Source organism: Mustela putorius, unplaced genomic scaffold (genome assembly GCF_011764305.1).
Source record: "Mustela putorius furo isolate JIRA1106 unplaced genomic scaffold, ASM1176430v1.1 tig00000585_pilon_pilon_pilon, whole genome shotgun sequence".
NCBI classification, from domain to species: Eukaryota; Metazoa; Chordata; class Mammalia; order Carnivora; family Mustelidae; genus Mustela; species Mustela putorius.
This window is the reverse complement of record NW_025421424.1, coordinates 1,352,299-1,358,912: the sequence shown is the minus strand read 5'-3', so window position 1 is coordinate 1,358,912 and position 6,614 is coordinate 1,352,299. Positions and strand designations below refer to the sequence as shown.

Here is a 6,614-nt window from a genome sequence, read left to right as displayed (position 1 = left end):
TGGGGCTCGATCCCAGGACTCTGGGATCATGACCTGAGCCGAAGGCAGAGGCTTAACCCACTGAGCCACCCAGGTGCCACGGAAAAATTTGTTTTTAAGGGCTTAGGCGATTAGATTTGGATGACCCAGATAATCCAGGGTAATCTCCATGTATTAAGGCCCATAATCTTAAACACATTTGCAAAATCCATTTCATCAAGTAATACCACATAATCACAGGATCCAGCAATTAGGGAATAGACATCTTAGGGGGGGCCATTATTTAGTTTACCGTTTCTGTGTATTGGCTAAAATCTTCATCCTATCCTGTACCTTTATACTCCCAGAAGACAGAGGAATAAACAATTCTATCTTTGGGAGACCTTTGACTTTCTCACCCTTGCTGTTATTCAGTTTCATCTTGGAGACAGAAATAAACAGGTACAAAATATCATCACAAAGTATCAAATCTGGAAGGAATATTTTTAGTCACCTAGTCCAGACTTCTTATTTTACAGATGAGAAGAGTAACGTTCAGAGACAAGAAGATGCTTTGACTAGTTAATGGTAGTTAATGGTAATTAATGGTAGAATTGAATTCTGAATCTGCAGATCCTTGCCAATATGTGGTTTCATTAATTACCTGACTAGGCATTTATCTATCCTTTCTTAACTTCAATTTGTTCTTCTGAAAAATGGGAAGGAAACAGTCAAGAAAACAAAGAGGCAACCCACGGAATGAGAGAAGATATTTGCAAATGACAGTACAGACAAAAGGTTGATATCCAGGATCTATAAAGAACTCCTCAAACTCAACACACACAAAACAGATAATCATATCAAAAAATGGGTAGAAGATTTGAACAGACACTTCTCCCATGAAGACATACAAATGGCTATCAGACACATGAAAAAATGTTCATCATCACTAGCCCTCAGGGAGATTCAAATTAAAACCACATTGAGATATCACCTTACACCAGTTAGAATGGCCAAAATGAGCAAGACAGAAACAACATGTGGTGGAGGGGATGTGGAGAAAGGGGGACCCTCTTACACTGTTGGTGGGAATGTAAGCCTCATTGGAGAACAGTGTGGAGATTCCTCAAGAAATTAAAAATAGAGCTTCCCTATGAGCCTGCAATTGCACTTCTGGGTATTTACCCCAAAGATAGAGATGTAGTGAAAAGAAGGGCCATCTGTACCCCAATGTTTATGGCAGCAATGTCCACGGTCACCAAACTGTGGAAAGAACCAAGATGCCCTTCAACAGACGAATGGATAAAGAAGATGTGGTCCATATACACTATGGAGTATTATGCCTCCATCAGAAAGGACGAATACCCAACTTTTGTCGCAACATGGACGGGACTGGAAGAGATTATGCTGAGTGAAATAAGTCAAGCAGTGAGAATCAATTATCATATAGTTTCACTTATTTGAGGAGCATAACAAATAGCAGGGAGGACATGAGGAGTTAGAGAGGAGAAAGGAGCTGGGGGAAATTGTAAGGGGAGGTGAACCATGAGAGACTATGGACTCTGAAAAACAATTTGAGGGTTTTGAAGTGGTGGGGGGTGGGAGGTTGGGGTACCAGGTGGTGGGTATTATAGAGGGCATGGATTGCATGGAGCACTGGGTGTGGTGCAAAAATAATGAATACTGTTATGCTGAAAATAAATAAAAAATAAATTTTAAAAAAATTTTTAAAAAATTATTAAGAACTTAGAAGCAAGGAAAAAAATGAGAATAGTAATGATCTTTCCTTCTCAAAGTTGTTGCAAGAATTAAAATTTAAATATGTAAAGTACATGGTACAGTAACTATACCTGACATTTAGTAAGCAAGGAAATGTGAGCTATCATTATTGTTGTTGTTGTTACTATTATATTATTATTTTATGAATCAAGTCTGCAACAACATATAGGCACCTTCTCTCTCTTTTTTTCTTAAAGATTTAATTTATTTATTTGTCAGAGAGAGAAAGAGAGAATGTGCGTGCACCAGCACAAGCAGGGGGAGTGGCAGGCAGAGCGGGTAGTTGGAGAAGCAGGCTCCCTGCTGGGCAAGGAATCCCACGTGGGATTATTCCCAGGACCCTGGGATCATGACCTGAGCTGAAGGCAGTGGCTTAACCAACTGAGTCACCCAGGTGTCCCATAGGCACCTTCTCTTGACTGATCTTTTCTTGCTTTGATAACTGAATAATTTAGTTGAAGCAATTGTGAATGTGAGACTTCTATATTATATCATTGCCTTTTCAATGTGATCCCTTTTCTCTGGTTGATTGACTTGAAAATTTAGATGGGTAAGAAAATCCGTACTACCCAAACTAAACCTTTATGTTAAAGAGATAAAAGAGGTAAGCAGAGAGGGGATGAGAAGGAGGTTTTGCTGAAGAGTTAGATATGAGCAGGTGATAAGGGGAGGGATGGCCTAAAGACGACTCCCAGGTTTCTTTTTTTTTTTTTTTTTTTTTTTTAAAGATTTTATTTATTTATTTTACAGAGAGAGATCACAAGTAGGCAGAGAGGCAGGCAGAAAGAGAGAGGAGGAAGCAGGCTCCTGCTGAGGAGAGAGCCCAATGCGGGACTCGATCCCAGGACCCTGAGATCATGACCTGAGCCGAAGGCAGTGGCTTAACCCACTGAGCCACCCAGGCGCCCCGACTCCCAGGTTTCTGACAAGGAGTTAAGGAATATTGTCAGAAGGAAGTTTAGAGGCATTAGGTCTAATTTTATCAATTACTTGTCATGTTGCATGTAGTTTCATATGATAGTTGGCTTTTTAATTTCCCATTTCAGAGGAAATCTTACATTAAAAATTGTTATAATCAAATCTACCTACCTCCCTGAAAGATTCTTGTGAAAATATGTTCAGAAAATGTAGTTTAAAAATAAAGAAAATACAATTGTATTTGTTTTATGAGAGAGAAATAAGTGTATGTAATTATAAAATAGTTGTTTAAAAGTGGAGCTGATATAGCTGTTGAAATTAAAAGATCAGAGAAGGTAAATCAATAAATAGAAAATAATATTTTATTCTTAACACAAACAGTGTGTCGTTTGAGTCAATCTGGTTGGAAGGGAAATAACATTTTTAAAGGGGAACTTGAAATGGCTGCAGTGGTGTAATGGAGGGACTTATACATTGAAAGTTAACGATGTTCACTGTTCTTTTATTCAATGCTTAATTTAATCTTAACAAAAATTCTGTAATCCAGACATTATCTCATCTTAAACATGAACAAACTCAGGCTTAGAGTAGCTAAGTATATTATTAATGGTCGATGTTAAAAAGTGACAAGGCTATGCTTTAATCCCAAGTCTGTATCTCTGGGGTAAATATCAAGTCGTGCAATTGCTGGGTCATAGGGTAGCTCTATTTTTAATGTCATAACCTTAACTTCCATAATGTTTTCCAGAGCGGCTGTATAAGCACTGGGTGTTATATGCAACTAATGAATCATTGAACACTACATCAAAAACTAATGATGTGCTATATGTCAGATAATTAAGCATAATAAAAAAACAACAACAAACAAAAACCCCAAGTCTGCCAAACTCCTAAACCCAATGGCTTACACCAGAGGCTGGCAAACATTTTTGTAAAGGGTCTGAAATCAGTTTAGGTTTTGTGGGCCATATTGTCTCCTTCTCAACTACTCAGTTCTGCCATTGTACCACAAAAGCAGCTATAGATGATACATAAATGAGTGGGTGTGGCTGTAAGTCAATAAAACTTTATTTATAAAAGTAAATTGATATACTAAATTTGACTACTGACCACTGGCTTACACTAAAGAAAGGAGACAGCTTAACAGTTTCTATGAAAAATGGTGATGCCAAGACACAAAGCCTCATTTAAAGACAATCCACTAAGAAAATTATTTCAGATGCAAGTTAATGAACTGCAATGTTTCTTAGAATTTGCAATGGTTATGTCACAGCCTAGCTTACATTCACTGTTCATGGTAAAGCAGAATGGCAAGACACTAATTAAAATTCTAAAATAATCTAGAAATATCATCTTACTAAACAGTTCCAAATTTGTCTTTCTCCCAGCCTTTTATTGGAGCTATTGACTAGGAAAATGAGCAGTGTGCATTTGACTTTTTCCTTTATATTCCCTCTATCAGTTTTTTTGAGAGGTAGTATTAGCCGCAGACATAATGAAGGAAAAAAGAACAGGCAGAGGGAGGGGTGGTCACAGATTTATAGTATAATGGATGGCATAACTTCTGAGGCTTCTAGATTGGGGGTCTCTCATAATTAGCCCCTGATAATCCTAAATTTTCCATAGCAAGTGAGATGATCAGTATATTCATTTTCTATTAATGCCATAAAATTTACCACAAACTTAGTGGTTTGAACACTCATTTATTACCTCACAGTTTTGTGGGTCAGAAGTCCAGGCACAACATGGCTTAACTGGGTCTTCTATCTCACAGAAGTACAGGCACAAGAAGAACATGACTCAGAGTAAAAGAAAGGCAAGCTGGGCTCTTATTTAGAGATTTTGGGTAAGATTACCCTTCCATATTTATTCAAGTTGTTGGCAAAACTTAGCTTCTTGTGAATTGAGAACCAAAGTTACCCTTTCCTAAACATGTTGCCCCCTTCATCTTCAAGCCAAACTGACACCTGGAATCCTATTTGTGATTCAAATTTCTGACTTTGCCTTCTGCTCTGCTTTTAAGGATTTGTGTGATTAGATCAGTCCACCTGCATAATTTCCATACCTTAAAGTCATGCAATTAATAATCTTAATTACTCCTACAAACCCTTTCTGCCATATAATATAGTAAATTCATGTGAGTAACACCAGGAGGCAACGGTCATGGAGGCTATCTCACACTAAGTTAGAATTTGTTATTGCAACTTCTTTCCAGGGAAGAGGAAGGTTGGGAGGAAAAGTACTGGGTTCTAATTTAACTCATCAGCTGTTGCTTTTCAGTGTTAGTGCTGAAGACTGAAGTTCCTTCTTTTATCCCTTTTAACAAAAGTTTTACAGGGCACATATAAATTAAAGAGAGATAAAAGAACTTAGAGACCAGTGGGGAGCCTCACAGGCTAATAACTAACAGTGATAGGCATGACAAGTAAACACAAGGCAAAGGAGCACAGCAGTGAGGGGGAGTGCATATTTTCCAGTCTCAGAGTGTCGTGTTACACTATTTAGAAGAGGTGCCATCTCATCCACCAAAGGATGAGTAAGAGTTAGTTAGCTCTTCCAGTGTTTGTCACTGTGTTTGTCATTGTCTTTTTGTTTTCTTTCCTAATTTTCATTTCAGTTAAGAAGAGCTCAAAGAAATGGAAAATTGAACTGTGGTCACTTCATTTATCTTTCCAGGATTTCCCAACCATCCTGAATTACAAAGGTATTCTTCTTGGTTTTCTTGATCATTTATCTGATAACTCTTCTGGGAAGTGCTTTCACATTAACAGTAATCAGAGTCAGTCCTGTCCTCCACACTCTATTATATCATTAGCAACTTGAGCTTTTTGAACTTCTGCTACTTGTCCACTACCATTCTGGTCATGCTGGTGAACTTATTCCAGAAGAAGATCATGTCATATGAAGGCTGCCTTTCTCAGATGTTCCTGTGACCTGTGCTGAGGAAATCTTGTTGGCTGTTTTAACTTATGAATGCTGTGTAGCCATTTGCCACCTCTTTAACTGCCTGCTTCTCATGATTCCAAAGGTCTGTGTGTATTGGTTGACTGGAACTTGCCTGCATGGCCTAGAGAATTCTGTGACACACTCGGGGCTGGCAGTCATGTTCACTTTGTGTGGGCTCAACCAGATCAGGCACTTTCTCTGTGATATCCCACTGTTCCTGGAGCTCTCCTATTCAGACATCTTTCTCAATGAGTCTGTGTTCCATGTCGCCAGCACCACCACCGGCCTGAAGCCTTGCCTATTTATTGCAATGTCTTACCTACTCATCATCTCTGCCATCCTTGGGATTTCCTCAGGGCAGAAACAAGGTCTTTTTCTGGGCATCTACTTCACTGTAGTGGTGACCTTATTTGGGACAGCTGACTTCAACAATGACAACCCAAAGCAGGCTACAACTCAGATGTGGATATCCTTGTTTCTGTACTTCTCTGTGTTGTGACCCCTTTGTTGAACTCCATCATCTACAGCCTGTGAAACAAGGAAATCAAGAACGCCCTGAGTAAGCCAGCTAAAGAAGGTGGATTCTGTAGTAATATCAGTGAGTAGATAAACATTTTTCATTCTGCAGAGTTTTTCTTTCTTACTTTAAAAAAAAATGGATTTATTTATTTATTTTAGAGAGAGAAGGGGAAAGGACAGTGGGACAGGGAGAGAATCCTCAAGCAGACTCCCCACTGAGTGTGGAGCCCAATGTGGGGCTCAATCCCAAGACCTGGGATCATAACTTGAGCTGAAATCAAGAGTCAGATACCTGGGGTGCCTGGATGGCTCAGTGGGTGGGGAAACTGACTCTTGGTTTCAGCTCAGGTCTCAAGGTTCTGCGATCAAGCCTGGCATTGGGCTCTATGCTCAGTGGGGAGTCTGCTTGTCCCTCTCCATCCCCCTCTGCCCCTCTCTCTGCTTGAGTACTCTCTCTCTCAAAAACAAATTTTAAGAAAATCTTTTTTAAAAAA

The 6,614-nt window shown here is 39.1% G+C and overlaps 1 pseudogene; it reads left to right on the top strand.

The window, feature by feature from the left end:
- The first annotated feature begins 5,291 nt into the window (after nt 1-5,291).
- Nucleotides 5,292-6,207, top strand: LOC123392545 (annotated as a pseudogene).
- The last annotated feature ends 407 nt before the right edge of the window (nt 6,208-6,614 follow it).